The sequence below is a fragment of the Armigeres subalbatus genome, chromosome 1 (genome assembly GCF_024139115.2).
Source record: "Armigeres subalbatus isolate Guangzhou_Male chromosome 1, GZ_Asu_2, whole genome shotgun sequence".
NCBI classification, from domain to species: Eukaryota; Metazoa; Arthropoda; class Insecta; order Diptera; family Culicidae; genus Armigeres; species Armigeres subalbatus.
The window spans coordinates 226,739,483-226,758,454 of record NC_085139.1 but is presented as its reverse complement, the minus strand read 5'-3'; the positions used below and the strand labels follow the sequence as shown (position 1 = coordinate 226,758,454).

At 46.1% G+C, this 18,972-nt stretch overlaps 1 long non-coding RNA gene across 1 annotated transcript; it reads right to left on the bottom strand.

Annotated features, from left to right (window-relative positions):
• Positions 1-922: 922 nt before the first annotated feature.
• On the bottom strand, positions 923-1,659 carry LOC134211522 (uncharacterized). Its single transcript, XR_009979035.1, has 3 exons — positions 1,550-1,659; positions 1,416-1,494; positions 923-1,324 (listed from the first exon to the last, which is right to left on the bottom strand). It is a non-coding gene; the product is annotated as an uncharacterized LOC134211522 (long non-coding RNA).
• Between the last annotated feature and the right edge of the window lie 17,313 nt (positions 1,660-18,972).

Below are 18,972 nucleotides of genomic sequence, written 5' to 3'. Positions count from 1 at the left end.
TTCCGGAGGAACTTCCGGAGGAACTTCCGGAGGAACTTCCGGAGGAACTTCCGGAGGAACTTCCGGAGGAACTTCCGGAGGAACTTCCGGAGGAACTTCCGGAGGAACTTCCGGAGGAACTTCCGGAGGAACTTCCGGAGGAACTTCCGGAGGAACTTCCGGAGGAACTTCCGGAGGAATTTCCGGAGGAACTTCCGGAGGAATTTCCGGAGGAACTTCCGGAGGAATTTCCGGAGGAACTTCCGGAGGAACTTCCGGAGGAACTTCCGGAGGAACTTCCGGAGGAACTTCCGGAGGAACTTCCGGAGGAACTTCCGGAGAAACTTCCGGAGGAACTTCCGGAGGAACTTCCGCAGGAGCTTCCGCAGGAGCTTCCGGAGGAACTTCCGGAGGAACTTCCGGAGGAACTTCCGGAGGAACTTCCGGAGGAACTTCCGGAGGAACTTCCGGAGGAACTTCCGGAGGAATTCCCGGAGGAACTTCCGGAGGAATTCCCGGAGGAACTTCCGGAGGAATTCTCGGAGGAACTTCCGGAGGAATTCTCGGAGGAACTTCCGGAGGAACTTCCGGAGGAATTCCCGGAGAAACTTCCGGAGGAATTCCCGGAGGAACTTCCGGAGGAATTCCCGGAGGAACTTCCGGAGGAATTCCCGGAGGAACTTCCGAAGGAATTACTGGGTGAACTTCCGAAGGAATTACTGGGTGAACTTCCTAAAGAATACCCGGGGAAACTTCAGAAGAAATTACCGTGGGAATTTCCGAAGGAATTGCCGGGAACTTCCGAAGGAATTCCCGGAAGAACTTCCGAAGGAATTCCCGAAAGAAGTTCCGGAAGAATTCCCGAGGGAACTTCCGAAGGAATTCCCGAGAGAACTTGTCACCACCCCCTTGGGAGGGGAGGCCGCATGAGACGGAGGACAAAATACGGTATGAAATGGGAGCTGCGATTCACTTACCAACTCCTCTAAGTGGTTCGTATGGAAAGAACCTTAACGATGTGATATACTCGAACCATCCCGTCACAACACAAAAGCATCAGTTTTACATGCAGCAATGAGTAGGTGATAATTTATTAGGGTTTGTACTTACGATCTATCGTCGGCTTACTGACTAAGGTTAGACATAATTGTGGTGTTGTGTGACGTCAGTGTCTACGAGTATCCCCCGGCGGCAGCAGAGCGAAGATCTGTCCGGACAGACGATGGCCTCGAACCACATTTTATTCTCCGCGCCAGACTTCTCACTAGCCTTAGTGGAACCCTTAGCCAATAGATCACACGACACAAAGAGCACAGCCATCGATGTAGGCTAAGAATAGAAAGGCCTGAACGGCGGGAAGCATTTCAGTCAACAAGCACAAATTTCAATCGAGTCTTTTCGGAATAACTTCACAGTTTTCGTGTTTCGTTTCTTACCGATCTCTAGCAAACATACGCTCTACTCCATTTCGCCCCTCAGCATGCACATATTAAGAGGTGGTCTGCAGGAAGACATCTATTAAACTTTAAATTGTATTATCTGTCCTGTATTGTGCCATCTTCATCATCACCTCTAATAATCGAAACACTGGTTTCTTCACTCTAACACCACCGGTATCAAAACACTTCACTTTCGGTCAGGCTCTTTTAATATTGGCTAGCTAGACTTGCCTGCTTGATATTTAACCGAAAACTAAAACTCGATCCGTGTCCGTGCAACGATATATTAGTGGGAAAAATAACTGAGAGTGAGATCTGAGGTGGTGATAATTTTTAAACATCTGGAGCAATAATGGATAGAAGATTCGAAGAGAGATGAGTGCTCGAATCCTATAATTAACGATCACGTCGCTAAACAATTTGCATACATGGGGTACTTGCAGGTAGTTTAATCTCTATATCTGGTGCTCTAAGCTCTGATTCGGCTCAGTCGATGTGGCATGGGTACCCGGGCAGAAGCCATGAACAGAATATCTAAACATGATATGGTTTTGATTGATATAAGAGATAAAAGAACTGGCAACAATATCAAAAATTTGCACCGAAATATCATTTGAACATCAAGATATGCTATGGATAAGAACAAACTAATGGCACATGATATTGATCACTTATTACAAATAGCACAACTTGATCTCCTCATGATATTTTAGTGCAAAATATTGATATTGTCGTCTGATCTTTTATCTCTTATATCAATCATGTCAATATCTCATTTTGCTATCTTATCAACATTTGATATTAATGAGCTATTTTCGTCTACTCGGGTATGGCTCAGATGATATGTTCTGTTGTGATGTGCTGAAGTGTAGTGGATTTACATGGTAAGGTAACCCATACTCTTCAATATCAGCTCCCGCGAATCAATATAGTGATAAAGTGTAGGTCACAAACTTCCGGATGAATTCCCGAGGGAACTTCCGACTGAATTCCCGAGGGAACTTCAGACTGAATTTTCGGAGGAACTTCCGAAGAAATTCCCATCGGAACTTCCGAAGAAATTCCCAGGGGAACTTCCGAGGAAATTCCCGGGGGAACTTCCTAAGAAATTCCCGGGGGAACTTCCGAAGAAATTCTCGGCGGAACTTCCGAAGGAATTCCCGGGGGAACTTCCGATTTTATTGTCGGGGGAACTTCCGAAGGAATTCTTGGAGGAACTTCTGAAGAAATTCACGGGGGATTTTCCGAAGGAGTTCTCGGGGGAATTGCCGAAGGAATTCCCTGCAGAATTGCCTGGGGAATTCCGAAGGAATTCCCGGATGAACTTCCGAAGGAATTTCCGGAGGAACTTCCGAAGGAATTCCCGGAGGAACTTCAAAAGGAAATCCCGGAGGAACTTCCGGAGGAATTCCCGGAGGAACTTCCGGAGGAATTCCTGGAGGAACTTCTGAAGGAATTTCCGGAGGAACTTCCGGAGGAATTCCCGGAGGAACTTCCGAAGGAATACCCGGAGGAACTTCCGAAGGAATTCTCGGAGGAACTTCCGAAGGAATTCCCGGAGGAACTTCCGAAGGAATTCGCGGAGGAACTTCCGAAGGAGTTCCCGAAGGAACCTCCGAAGGAATTCCCGGAGGATCTTCCGAAGGAATTCCCGAGGAACTTCCGAAGGAGTTGCCGGAGGAACTTCCGAAGGAATTCCAGGAGGAGCTTCCGAAGGAATTCCCGGAGGAACTTCCGAAGAAATTCTCGGCTGATTTTTTTTGACTGATTTTTCGTAGAATATTTAATTGGAGTAGAAATTTTTCTGAGTAAATTATTGCTATATTTCCTGAATGAATTGTTTTTTTTTAGAAAACAGTCAATTGAAATCCTAGAGAAAATCCAGAGAGGAACTCTTGAACGTATTTTCGTGAAAAAATCAGGATAAACTTCATAAATAATTTCATAGGAAACCGTAAAAACCATTTGCAAAGTAACTTCATAAGGTACACCGGGGCAAGTTGAAACGGTTTTTTCAAAGTTGATATTCGAAGTGCTGTAAAAAAATCACCCTTTGATACTTTTTGATTCCGTTTGCGGTGTTTGCTAGTTCAGGCCAAAGATTATGCATAAAAAATAAGCAACCTTAATTAACTTTTTTGTAAATATTTTGTATATTTGAATTATTTTTTTATATGCATCGTTCCAACCTGCCCCGCGTATCGGGGCAAGTTGAAACACTGCATTATATTCAGACATAAGCTAATTTTTCCGTATTAATAACAAAATTTATGTACTCAGTGAGACTCAAGAAGCACGAGGTTGTAAAGGTGACTATAATACTGCCAGGATTCACATAAGAGTCCCATGTAAGTTTTTGACGATTTTGATTTTCTTTCAGAAATTAGCTTAAGTTTGCCTCCTGTTTAAGAAAAACTGATAAAATAGTAAGCTTTGTTCTATAAATTTGAAAACAATTCCCACTTTTGTTGTCTCATCTTGATATTTACTCGCATAAAATTCGCATTCCAGATTTTGATACTCTTTTACACAAAAAATTAATTTAAGTATGGTACATTTAATTTTTTTTTTATTGTCTTTATTAATGAGGTTTTCGGCCCTTGACCGGTTCACCTCATACCATTTAATTGTCCACAGCAATATATACAAATAAAGAATATTATGTAAAATTTTTGAAAAGATATCATTTTTTAAAAATTTATTAGTTTTTTTTGTATTTCTGCATGTAAAACAAGTTTGAAAAATTCAACGGCAAATTACTCAAGGCGGAGAAAATGACATGGGGCTCTTATGCGTATAAGGGCAGTGTACAACAAAGTCACAAGAATTTTCAGAGACCAAATTCTGGTGAACGCACTACGCTGAAAATTTATATTTCCTACTACTGGTGACCACTCGGATTACTATTCAGGATGGTTCATTATTTGGTTCACTTGAATATTGTGCACTTGATTAATTCGGTTGTGGCTTCTTCCTAAATGCACATTAATTAATCAGCCAGCAGATCTCTCATAAACTCTTCTATTGGAGAAATAGACACCTGGGGAAGTCAAAGGTGGAGTTAACGATATGTACTCTATGTTTTATTTTTCTGAGAGACAGTGATCAGTAGATTAAGAATCTAACAACTACATTTTAAACAGAACCCCTTGTCATTCTATGTAGGAGGGTTGCATTCATGAAGAAATTAGCAGAAATTTATTAAATTTATGTTCAAAAGTTTGCATGTATTTATAAATTTATGTTTTCCGAATGTATGTATTTATAAATACATACGGACGTATACGGTCCGTATACAGACCTTCATCATGGTCCCTCATCTGGAAAAAAATTTCTTTAAATAACGAGGGTGACGTTTTCAATCATTGTTTCAACTTGCCCCGCACCACGCATTTCTATTTGCCCCGATGAGTTAAACATGCGGAGCAATATCAAACATCCAAAATACAAAAATTAAAACGGGTCTTTCATCGATTTTTCATAATCATCATGTTTATTCAACATTGAATGATTATCTACCGTGAAAATTTTATGAAAAAACTCTTCCAAACATCGTTTGAGACCTGTTTCATTGGGACGTCAAATAGTTGGTTTGGATTTTGCAAAGGGCGAAAAATAAACAATGGCAGGAATTGGTTTTGAAAGCTGCAATCTTCCGGGAATGGCAGTCAGAAGGTGCGTCTAGGGGAGTAGTTTGTTGAAAAAAATAATCAGAGCACTCGGTCATTTCCCATCTAAATTACAGCTTCCGTTTCAACTTACCCCGCATTTCAACTTGCCCCGGTGTACCTTAAAGAATTTCAGGTGCGATTTCCGCAGATGTTCTTGGGAAAGTTTATTTTTAATAATTTAGAATTTAATTCCAGGAGAACTTTCAGAACTTAGTTCCCAACAGGAGCATCCACGCTTCCTTTTCCTATACTATCTACACTCCCGGTTTGTATAAGTTTGGGGCCTTTCCCCAAAAATAATGTAGTGTTACGTCCTATTTGCGGCGTTTTTTTTGTGCCATTTACATCGTGACATTTTTTTACTAACGCCTTTTCAATCAGAAGGCCATTTTATAGTTATTCTTCCACCCCTTAATTCTATAATGAAAGGTTTTCCCAGAATTAAACGTGGTGATTGGAAATGAAAAATATTAAACCAAATCATGTTAACTCAAGCAGCTGTTTGAATAACAACAACGTGTGCTTCTTTTACTTCAAATACGTGCAATAAAAATGTAATAAGCAAATAATAACGAAATATTGCCAGTATCCAACCTTCTGCCTGAATACATACCAGAATTAGTAGAAAAGTTTAGTTCGCATAAAACTTATCAACGTCAAACATCACCCGATGCTAATGCTATGCCCAACTTTGTCAGCCTAAAACCGCTCGGAGAAACACCAAGATCCCTGGGATGTGGTGGAAGGTGATTAACATGCGATGAAACTTAGATTAGTTAGAATGGCTCTTTGGCATTACAGTTTTCGAGGGCTGGTGGCACCAGCTGTCTCCTAGCTTGAAGAGAGACACATGTTTTTCTGCTTATTCCACAGATGGTCCAAATTTGAGGACGACTTCGGCTCAGCGGCGAGGGAAGGTGTGGCACGGCTCTGTTTGGTGTAATTAGTGCGACTAAACTTCTGGTGGTTTGGAAAAGTTTTTCCCGAAATCATATTTATCGATTTCGGTTCTGTTAATTATCCCTGGCAATCTGGCCCTGTTTGGTTTGCCAATTTGTCAATTAGCAATAGTGACCGTTCCAACAATGAGGAGCCCAAAGCAAGCTGTCACATTCTCGCCCAACGTCCCAATGGAGCGGATTTGCGCTCCATCTTGGGTGTCAATTAAGCCTCTAGCACTAGTCGGGCGGGCTCGTTTTGGCTCGCCGTTGCACGGTGGCCGACAGTTGGATCTGGCCTTCATGTTAGGTTTCGATTCCTCTCAGAAGCATCCATGGCTTTTATCAGATATTCATAGATTATAGGGTCGAAGCAGCTTCATATTCAAATAGCTTATGAACGATGCTGAAGCAGCTTTGAATTTTGTCTGACTTCGGTCCACAATTCATCCACTATGTGCCATCGCCGCCGCCGCCGCTGCCATCGTAGCTTATTCGCTTTGAGTGACAATCACCAACGACGACGCATCAAGATGATCTCTGGCTGCGGTGGAGCATCTTCATTAAATCCTAGTTGTTCCAGCCGTCCATGAGCAAGGAACGCGTTTGCCCTCTGGCATGGGGGTTCATTAAATGCACCACGCCTACGCCTTCTGTATTAGCTTTTGGTTCGTTGCCTTTATTTTTGCTCAGTCCCAGACGGTGATCATGAAAACCGGAGACTTTGTGCTTGCGACACTGCACTGACTGGGAAAGTGCCCTCTCCTCACGTTCCCAATCCTCCTTCTCTTAACAAGAACACATTATCTCGTTACAAGCGACTTCATTAAACCACCCGAGTCCTCCTGCTTCTGCTGCTTGGCTGCTGCCAAAGAGAGATCTAAAGGTGCGATTGAATCAGCAATATATCATGTCTGTCCCGTGTTGGTTTTCCTCCCCCATGGATCTTCTCTGTGATGCAAACTGCACCGAGCCGCGAGGTACGAGTCAGAGTGCGTATGTTGTCCTTCTCGTCGTCGTCATAGCTCTGTGGCGGTTCTCCGAGCGGCCAGCTAGAGGTCTGACCGGGGCATGTCTCGATGTTGTTCCTGACCGAGAGCCACCACACACGAGGGGACGATTGTTTTGGAACAATGTAGTCATGTGTCGGAAACGGAGAACGACCACCGCCGGACGAAGAAGGTTGGTAGATGGCGATGCAGTTGCACAATGCTGAGGTTGAGATCCGCATTTCCGACGACGAAAGCTTGCACAAAATTCGATTCGACGCGTTTGTATGCGGTTGGTAACCTGCATGTAGTTTTAAACGCGCGATAAATTTGCGTATAGAATTGAAAATAAAATGATTTTTGTTTTAAAGAAGCACGAATCATAATTTTTGTGTTTTTGAGTCAATAAATGCAGAAACACTTATAATGAATATTATGTTTGGATGGAACGAAGTGTTTTACAAAGTCCTCCTGGCAATAATGTGGCTGGACCGCACATAATTGGACCATTCGCATATCTTATTAAGATCTAATTATTTTAAGAAAATGTACTTTGATGGGATTCTGTACATGTAAGTAATTTTAAACATCATATACTAAATCACATTGAACCATAAAATATGAAGCACCCAATGAAAAGAAATGTTTCTCATTTCCACCTCGTGGAGAAACGTCGCGCCGCATCCGTACTTGGCACCATTGACACATAATTCAATTAAATTTTCCAGAATAACATCCTCCTCGTATATTTATTTATTTACATTTATATTTGCGCCCCGGTGTACAACATCATCAATTCTCAGCAGTGCAACGAAGTTGATGCCGAGAAGCCTCAGAAACAAAGTCGTTCGCTCGCCGGTTCCTTCTGCATGCCGTTTAACGCAGCAATCCCTCCCCGCCCGACTTGGGGACTTTTATTGTGTGCCTTCTTGCCGTTTGGCAGCCCAACCTGAAACCGTTTAAGGTGATTTCGTCCAATAATAAAAACAAACACATTTGGCGCAATGACGCGCGCAATGCTGGATAGAGCGAGGCGTAGGAATACGCTGAACGAGATGAAATATACAGCCCCGGCAATAACAATGACATCGCAACAAAAACAAAGCTATTCGCGAAGAATCTGCATGCGCACGGAGCCGCTGCGCTGCTGTTGCTGCCGGTTGTCATCCACACGTCGCCTTCGGTCGTTGTCAAGTTCCTTATGTTATATATTTACGTATGTTGCCTACATTGCATGGTGGACGAGAATGGACAAAATTCAAATTTAACATTAACTACACAATTTCCAGTTTTTCGCTCTTCTCGCTATTCTGTTGGCATTTCAATGACCCTCTGGGTGCCAGGTTAGATTTTGATCGACTTCTACTATTTTATCATGGAGGCTGAGCATCTGGTTCGTAAATGGTTTTTACGGTGGGGTGCCTAAAATGGATGGACGTTGTTGCCTATGGAGCGTCGAGTTACCAGCGGCTTGCCAATGGACGATAGCCGCTCCACAAAATGGCGGCGTGAGCTCGTGCACAAAATGGCCGAATTAAGGTCGGTGAATCGGTAAGGTACGTGAAGCTGGACCATGAGAGAAGGCGGGCTACTTGCTCAAGGGAACGGTATTCCGGACGGACTCGAAGATCGAAAATCGCAAATCGAAAATTCCGGTTCACCGGGTGAGGACTAAAAGAAAGCTACTAACTCTCGGTTCAGGGGAAGCAGGGACTATGTCCAAGGGCTTGACGATCCCTTCCCAGGCCATCTGCGAGTTGTGGGGCTTGCCTAGGATGTGGTGGGGTTTGACAGTGGGCCCTGTTAAATTCCTATAAAAAGCTGCATGTATCCGCAAGTAGCCCTCGCCAAAGCGACCGTGTGCCGCTCAAAGCGCACAAGCCCAAGTCCTGATGTTAGGTGGGACGCTAAACAGCCCTGACACGACGGCCCTCCGACGAGACAGGAGGTTTGCGCAGGCCCAATAAGCCGCCTAGAAAACCAATCATTACGAACAATATAAGAGATAATGCGACTCGATACAATCGGCAAAGACCTAGGCGACGAATACAGGATCACGATTGGAAGCTTGGAACATGGAATTGCAAGTCGCTAGGTTTCGCAGGTTGCGACAGGATGATCTACGATGAATTACATCCCCGCAACTTCGACGTCGTGGCGCTGCAGGAGATTTGCTGGACAGGACAGAAAGTGTGGAAAAGCGGGCATCGAGCGGCTACCTTCTACCAAAGCTGTGGCACCACCAACGAGCTGGGAACCGGCTTCATAGTGCTGGGTAAGATGCGCCATCGTGTGATTGGGTGGCAGCCAATCAACGCAAGGATGTGCAAGCTGAGAATTAAAGGCCGTTTCTTCAACTATAGCATCATCAACGTGCACTGCCCACACGAAGGGAGACCCGACGACGAGAAAGAAGCGTTCTACGCACAGCTGGAGCAGACATACGATGGATGCCCACTGCGGGACGTTAAAATCGTCATCGGTGACATGAACGCACAGGTAGGAAGGGAGGAAATGTATAGAGCGGTCATCGGACCGGATAGTCTACACATCGTATCGAATGCCAACGGCCAACGATGCATAAACTTCGCAGCCTCCCGCGGAATGGTAGTCCGAAGCACCTGTTTTCCCCGCAAAAATATCCACAAGGCCACATGGAGATCACCTAACCAAGGAAACGGAAAACCAAATCGACCACGTTCTAATCAACGGTAAATTCTTCTCCGACATCACGAACGTCCGCACTTACCGCAGTGCGAATATTGAATCCGACCACTACCTTGTTGCAGTATTCCTGCGCTCAAAACTCTCGACGGTGTACAACACGCGTCGAAGTCGGACGCCGCGGCTTAACATTGGGCGGCTACAAGACGGTAGACTAGCCCAAGAATACGCGCAGCAGCTGGCAGTGGCACTTCCAACGGAAGAGCAGCTAGGCGCAGCGTCTCTTGAAGATGGCTGGAGAGATATTCGATCCGCCATTGGTAGCACCGCAATCGCTGCACTTGGCACGGTGCCCCCGGATCAGAGAAACGACTGGTATGACGGCGAATGTGAGCAGTTAGTGGAAGAGAAGAATGCAGCATGGGCGAGATTGCTGCAACACCGCATGATGGCGAACGAGGCACGACATAAACGAGCGCGGAACAGACAAAACTCGATTTTCTGGAGGAAAAAGCGCCAGCAGGAAGATCGAGACCGTGAAGAGACGGAGCAACGGTGCCGCGCTAATAACGCACGAAAGTTCTATGAGAAGTTGACGTTCACGTAAGGGTAACGAGCCACAGCCTGATATGTGTAAGGACATAAACGGGAACCTTCTTACGAACGAGCGTGAGGTGATCTAAAGGTGGCGGCAGCACTACGAAGAACACCTGAATAGCGAAGAGGCAGACCAGGATGGCGGTATGGTGATAGACTTGGGAGAACGCGCGCAGGACATAATTTTACCGGCTCCGGATCTCCAGGAAATCCAGGAGGAGATTGGCCGGCTGAAGAACAACGAAGCTCCTGGAGTTGACCAACTACCAGGAGAGTTGTTTAAACACGGTGGTGAGGCACTGGCTAGAGCGCTGCACTGGGTCATTACCAAGATTTAGGAGGAGGAAGTTTTGCCGCAGGAGTGGATGTAAGGTGTCGTGTGTCCCATCTACAAAAAGGTAGATAAGCTGGATTGTAGCAACTACCGCGCAATCACATTGCTGAACGCCGCCTATAAGCCGCATATGATACAATCGATAGGGACCAACTATGGCAGCTAATGCACGAACACGGATTTCTGGATAAACTGACACGGTTGATCAAAGCGACGGCGGTTGATGTGCGTAGTTCGAGTTTCAGGGGCATTCTCGAGTCCCTTCAAAACGCGAAGAGTGTTAAGGCAAGGTGATGGTCTTTCGTGTCTGCTATTCAACATCGCTTTGGAAGGGGTAATACGAAGAGCAGGGATTAACACGAGTGATAGGGTTTTCAATAAGTCCGTTCAGCTATTTGGCTTCGCCGACGACATAGATATTATGGCACGTAACTTTGAGAGGATGGAGGAAGCCCACATCAGACTGAAGCGGGAAGCTAAGCGGATCGGACTAGTAATCAACACGTCGAAGACGAAGTACATGATAGGAAGAGGTTCAAGAGAAGACAATGTGAGCCACCCACCGCGAGTTTGCATCGGTGGTGACGAAATCGAGGTGGTAGAAGAATGAATGTACTTGGGCTCACTGATGACTGCCGAAAATGATACCAGCATAGAAATTCGGAGACGCATAGTGGCTGGAAATCGTACGTACTTTGGACTCCGCAAGACGCTCCGATCGAGTTCGCCGTTCGCCGCCGTACCAAACTGACAATCTACAAAACGCTCATTAGACCGGTAGTCCTTTACGGACATGAGACCTGGATGATACTCGTGGAGGACCAACGCACACTGGGAATTTTCAAAAGTAATGTTCTGCGTACCATCTATGATGAGGTGTAGATGGCGGACAATACATGGAGAAGGCGAATGAACCACGGGTTGCATCAGCAGTAGGGAGAACCATCCATCGTTCACACCGCGAAAATCGGAAGATTGCGGTGGGACGGGCACGTAGCCAGAATGTCGGACAGTAATCTGGTGAAAATGGTTCTCGACAACGATCCGACGGGAACAAGAAGGCAAGGTGGATCGATCAGGTGGAGGACGATTTGCGGACCCTCCGCAGACTTCGTGGTTGGCGACGGGCAGCCATGGACCTAGTTGAATGGAGAAGACTTCTGTGTATTGCACAGAGGCCACTCGGGCCTTAGCCTGGTAATAAATAAATGAATGTTTGCTGTTTGATTGTACTTGCCTGACAACACAGGTTGGAAGTCCTTAACGCCTGACCCATACACAGAACCGGGACGATTGATGAGCGCTGGCTGAATGATCTGGACTTTGATGGGGGGCTTCGGAACTCCCATATTGCAAGCGTTGTGCGCTCCACGCTCCAGAAGTAATGAGATCGAGATACTGGATTTTGATTGAACGTGAGTTAGGTGGAGACCAGGGCTGTAGAACAGAACATCATCAGAGCGTGCTTAGTTCTTAGGATCACTGTACTTGCCTGTGAGCGCAGGCTGGAAGACCCCTACACCTGCCCCAGGCACATGACCGGGATGACTGATGAGCGCAGGCTGGATGGTTTGGACTGTGCTGGGAGTTGTGCATCACAGATGAAGAGAGAATAGTGCAAAAGGATCGATCGTGGGGGCCAATTGTTAATCGTAGGCTCTTAGATAACACATCATCAGAGCGGATAACATTCTTAAGCTGTTTGTACTTACCTGGTAGCACAGCTTGGAAGACCCCTACACCCGACCCATACACAGGACCGGGACGACTGATGAGCGAAGGCTGGAGGGTCTGAACTGTGATGGAGTGTTCCAGGGCTTCCACAGTGCTAGTTGATGTGCGTCCCAGATTCGGAGAAGGGTTGAATATGGAATGGTTGTTTGATCCAAGTTCACAAAGTGTTCTGCTGATCCGTTTTTTGGGTTGGGCTCGAACGGACGGATGGAGATTCATTCTGACCAATACCATGGGGCGCTAACTTCATTCGTTGCAGATTTAGGCACAGTCACTTTGAAGGACACGAAAGACAAATCGTTGATATGCTTTCCACAAGGAACGAGCTTAGTCACTTTAACGGCGAATGAACTTGAGTCAGAGATATCCATTACGTGCTTCTTCACATCATCTTCACTTTGGTCAGGCTCGAATGGAGAAACGTAAAAGGACTCCACCTCGTTAGAGGCAGCATCATTATTCGCCACTTTCAATATCGCGCGGTTCGCATAATTATGCAGATCTTACAGAAGCGGCGGAATGTCTAGAAGATGTTCCACCAGTACTTATGTCAGTACCGGCTGACGGAGCAGTGTTCGAATGGAAGCTGGGTCCAGTGGTGGTAGTGGGAGCCGGGGTTGAGACGTTGATCCGTGATTTCTTCAATGGTACATGTTCAGAGCTGGACCTTTTGGAATCTTTTGTTGGATCCAACAATAAATTATTCCGGAATATGAGCGATAGAACTATTGATCTCATTGAGGACTTCGAAAAAGGAAGTTTCTTCACAGGATCTGCATATGTTAATCGGTTCGTCCACGACGTCGTCTAAGTTTAGCGGGCTTGGTAGTCATATGGCTACTGCTTCTGCCTCATACGCAGGAGGTCGTGGGTTCAATCCCAGGTCCGTTCCATTCTCCTACTTTGTATCTTTCTCTTTATTTCTCATGTTCTAGCAATCGCTAGAACTGGAAATGGACTTCCATACCGTTTCCATTATTATTCCTATACCTTCAACTTGAGAATACTCAAGTATTCTTCTATCAGTAATCTGATAGAATTGGAAAGGAACTATAGAGCTCGTTTCCTACATCCAATTAGAAATTCCATCAGTTACCTTCTCCTATCTATCACATTGGCAGCTCGTTAACCAAGACGGACCTCTGCCTCTCCAACCTAACTCAGAAACTCCAACAAATTCCGCATGAACTCGTGGCAAGTGCAGAGGTATATTCGGCTTGCAGTGGGCGAGTGATTGCATCATCATTTCCTCCCCCTTCCCAACATTGACTTGCATTCTGACGTGGCAGGCGCCAGTATGACCTAACAAATGAGATCACCAGTACTTGTACATTGAAGATGTGTGCTAGTCCCAAGCAAACATCTGTTGGTTCCCTGTGCAAGAACAGCTGATCTGGTCATAATGGAGTAGCAACTACGAGCAGTCAATCAAGCTCAAGCTCAAGCTCAAGCTCGTCCACGACGTCGTCTAAGTTGAGCTTATCGATACTTTGTAGGAATGTGGTTTGATCCGTTACATTACATTCGTCTTATTGATTCTACGTAGATTTTCACCGTAGTTGCCAATCCATCCAATCGGTACGAATAAGACATTCTCGCAAGACTCTCATGATTGTCTTTTCACGATCGTAGACAGCGGAATCGAAGTTTAACCGGCATGATTCATAAAACCAGATTAGTCCAATTTTTGCTGCAAATGCTGAATAGTGCGATTTGGCCATTCCGACGTAGATATAATGAAACGCGATGTCGCAAGAACCACCGCATGTGATTGTTCTTCCAACATTTGAACGTACATTTGAACGTACTTTGTAGAAATCCATCTCAGAAGAAGAATGAAATAGGACCGTATTGTACAGGTTATCCGATTTCGTCAGTAGATGGGAATAACCAGCGCAGGGGGGAAACATACATTTTCAGTGCAAAACGTAAACAAACGAGCATAAATTCCATTCAAAAATCCAAGATGGCTGAGTTGGGGCTGATCGAAATATTTCCAGTCGCCTATTGGTCTGCAGCTTGTCTTACATCTAGCATAAATAGCTCCGCTGAAGCGTATGCAGCTTCAACAAATTACTGTCAGATGTCACTTTGATGAATAAAAACGAACGTGGTGAGTCAGCCCGGTGGCATCCCTATCTCACACAATAGGTTTGTTTTGCAGCCAACATTACGCGACCGTATCCCACTGACAGTTCTGTATCCTAATGAGAATCAAATGTGATGCTTGTAAACAAAACACATACTATCATGAATTTTACACTGAGGTGTTGGCTGCAAAAACATGGCGGCGTGCCACCCACCTGGGGGGAGTGCATACGGTGGGATATGTAAACATTTTTTTTCCGATGCACGCCACGCACGCAATTCACACTACCCTAAAAGAGATGGTCGGGTTTCGGGTTTTCAAACCCGAAACCCAACCCGAACCCGAACCCGACGGGTCGGGTTTGGGTTTGGAAAACTAGAACAATGTCGGGTTCGGGTCGGGTACGGGATAGTGAGATGATAAAATGTCGGGCTTGGGTCGGGTACGAGTTTGAGAAATAAAATATTGAATATTTTTTATTCGTTTCTGGTAATTTTAAGGCTTGTTCGTTGTTTGGGCCTATACTCTTTTGAGTGTAAAGGGGATATGAAATATCTAGTTTGAGTTTTCCGCCAAAAAATAGTTCGGGTCCAGCTCGGGTTTGAGACTGCAAAAAATGTCGGGTACGGGTCGGGTTCGGGTTTGATAAGATTTTTCATTCCGGGTTCGGGTCGGGTCCAAGTTTAAAAGAAATTTCTAAATCGGGTTCGGGTCGGGTTCAGGTTTACAAAATGTGAAACCCGACCATCTCTATACACCAACCAAAAAACAAGTAGACGAAAAAATTAAAATATTTTTTCTGAAGAAAACGAAGTTGAAAAGCCGATCTAACTGCGAGCTAACCAATGCAAGCGATTTAAAAGTAATTTGGTATTGTAGAGAACACAAAAGAAACGAAGCTTCGAACAGATTTGCTCATTACCCGACCGTGTTGCCAGAACAATGATGATGAAATGACAATCTTGCATGAATTTCATGCATATATTGCATTAAGTTGAGGCCCATGAACAGATTGTATTAAGTCAATACAGCAAGTCATTATTGCATTAGGTATCTGGTCACGAGAAAAAGAACTTGATATGTGTTTGTAACTACATAGAATCTATTCTTAAGCTTCCGTTGAGGAACGATTCCTTATATACTTGGCCAACTTTATTTGCTCACAAAAAAAATTGACTGAAGACGAGAATTGAACCTAAGCCCTCTACCAAGGCTAGCGCTTTTTGACTGACGCGCTAGCCATCTGAACTATGCACCTCTCATCTGGAAGCAGTGATAGAAGACTATCATAATCGTCGTTCTGTATTATGTGAATGTGATAATCATCACATAATCACAAGTAGAAGGGTAATAGAGATAGCAAAGGGAGATGTTAATGGAATTGGCGCTGTGTTTTCTTGAAAAGTATTAGCGTTTTGAAGGGCACACCATTCAATACAGAAGCAACGCACAACTATCATTTTATTATTTCAGCTTTGCTGTGTCGCATGAAAGGGGCATCAGCAACTAAGTCTATGGGTCTGACGACCCCTCCCCACGGCCACTGCGAGTTAGAGGGCCTGTCTAGGACGCGGTGGGGTTTGGCAGTGGACTTTGTTAAACCCCCAAGAAAAGCTGCCTGAGTTCGCAAGCAGGCCCTATCAAAGCTACCGCCCTATCTGGCCGCGTGTTAACGGACCTTGTTTTGGATACAGTAATACTGTGAAAGCGAGGGCTGGCCGTCTGAAATTCTACTCTCTTAGTAGAGCCGGGTGACACAGACTCGAAATGGCGAGTGGGCTAATGGCTAGGCTGTCTTCCGTCCCATAAAACTGGGGCGCGCCTTGTTGCATGTTGTCTAATCCTGCCACGCAGTTGCCTTCTGGGTGCCATTTCCTGACTCGCGCTGATCCTGCTCAACCCTTGTATGGTTTCCCTGCATGCCGCAAGGCATGTAGAGATAACCATGAGATCGCTCAAGGTGACTACACCAGTAGGATTCGGCAGTAGCAACAAGGGGGGACCCAATCGAAATGATTACATTTGAGAAAGCAGTAGCGGGTGAGGTGGTGAACCCCTTCGCCAAAAGGGGTTTGGCAAGGTCTCCTCACAATAGGGTGGAAACAGGAGAGACGGAACTGCTATCAGCAGCACCGGAGTCTTTGCGGTGGGGGTGAGAGATAGCACGGCTATCAGTACTCTCGACGGGACACTTCCCGGGATGCGGGTGGTCGACGAGAATCTCTATGAAATCATCGAGCTCACGAGCGCGTGAATCGCAAGGAACTGAAACACAGCTTGCTGGTACTACGCGATGCTGTTCGAGTCGCAAGACAGGAGCATCATGCGCTCGTCAGGCGGGTGGATGGAAGGTCATGCAGACCGAGACGCTTCTCCTTCCTAGGAGGAGCGACTATGGGCCATGAGGCGATAGATTTCGCCTTGCGGGCTAACGAAATTACAATTGCGCCTGGTTTCAAAACGCCCCAGGCAGTAATCAGACGGTGGCGTAGAACGCATCGCCAAGCAACGAGTGACTACGAAGTCTAAACGTCGACTGGTAGATGCAGATGGTGGTGCGGTGAAGCCTCAGAAGCCTCGACCCGAGAACCCGAGAAGGCAACTTCTCAGCCAACAAAGAAGATAAAAGGCACTAACAAAGCACAAGTCGTCGTGCCTAAGGTTGCTACCAGCCAGTCTTTGCCATCAGCGGACCAAAAATCCCTGGCAACTGGTTAGTAGGACTTATTGGAAGTCGAATGTATCCTGACCCGCAAAGAAGAAAATAAAGGAGGCTTCGCTGGTAAAAACCGACTAGGCTAAATACGCTGAAGTCCTGGAATCGATGCGGGTAGCCGAAAGTCTTTCGGCATTGGGCGAGGACGTGCAAAGCGTCAGACGAACCAAGGCCGGGGAACTGATCTTAGTGCTGAAGCGTGGAGCGCAGGCGAGCGGCTTGGCTTACAAGAAGCTGGCCCAGGCGGTTCTGGGTGACAGCGTCGAGGTGAGGTCGTTGGGTGCGGAAGTGTCCCTCCAGTGTAAACAACTGGAAGTCGCAATGCGGTACCGAGGTGGAGAAAGCCTCTGTACGCCTAAGGGGAGGACCATTCGGCACGCAGGTAGCCTATTTCAGATTTCCGGTTGCGGAAGTCAAAAAGGTCCTGGAGCGGGGGAAGTTGAAGATCAGCTGGTCAGTATGCCCAATAAGCATACTCCAGCCAGCTTCAGTGGATAGGTGCTATCGGTGCTTAGAGTCTGGACATAGGTCTCAAGATTGTAAGGGCCCAGACCGTTTCAACCTGTGTCGTAGCTGTGAGGAAGGTAATAAAGCGCACGAATGGGATGCAACGTGCCCGCACCGAGGACGAAAGAGCTGACCGCCGTGAAATGTTTCGAGCTGCTTAACTGGCCTTTAACAAGACCGTTAAGAGTAGCGAGAGAGAGCGTGTTTCGGCAACCTATGCGCAGGTGCCAACGCGACTCCGTGGGGTGACGCCTCCATGATAGTGATGGCTTAGACCAAAGGGAGCTCTTCACCCCCGAACGGTCCCTGGATAGGTTGGCGAGGATTATCGAGGTACTCTTCTCGTCCCGAGCCACAAGTCCCTGGCCTCCTGCTCCGGTGACGAACGAAGTGGCTAAATCCCTGGTAACGAACAAAGCTCCAGGGCCTGATGGAGTTCCGAACAGCGCTTTCAAGGCAGCAATCAAAGCGAACACGAATATGTTCAGGCTAGCTATGCAGAGATGCCTTGATGAGTGTAGATAGATGGAAAAGACAGAAACTGGTGTTGTTGCCGAAGGCTGGGAAGTTGCCGGGAAACCCACTGGCGTATTGACCAATCGGTCTTATAGACATATGATGGACAAGTTGCTAGAGAGGATCATCCTCAACAGGCTGACTCCGTACGCAGAGGGTACGGGCGGCCTAGCGCATATCCGCAGAACGTAGCGTCATGTTAAGTTATGGGGAAGCTCCCGCTTTCGGGAGCTATCCGAGTCATTCGCGATCGCGACCGAGGCTGTAGCTGAATGGCTCAACAACTATGTTGGGATCGGAATAGCTCCAGGGCATTGTTTTGTGTGAACGCACCGGTTTCGAGTCATCGGGGCACGTAAGCTATCGGTATTTTAACAATAATTTACATTAATCAAATGCTCAGGACATGCTCTCGCCGCCTTTTTTTTATCAAACCAAAGCAATGCTCTTGCCAGTTCTTCATCTCACACAAAAGTTGACTTCACTGTATCTTAACCTCAAATATTTCGCTTTTCCTCAGTGTGCCTTCGTTGCTGGAGTGGTTCGGTGGAAATATATGGCGGCTATAATCTTACGTTCTATAAAATCTGCAGAAAAGTGCCGTACTTTTCGGGGTGCGGGATCGGAGGCTGTGGTAGCCAGCGTGCGGCGAATAAGCAAAACCTTTCAAAGTACCTGCGCTTGACTCGACTCCTCGAAGCGACGACAGCCGGCGACCGGCGAGAGAGACTTTGTTGCCGGGGATATGTTTTTATTGTCGTAATTTATGCTTATGCAAAACAATGCAGCAAGGTTTATG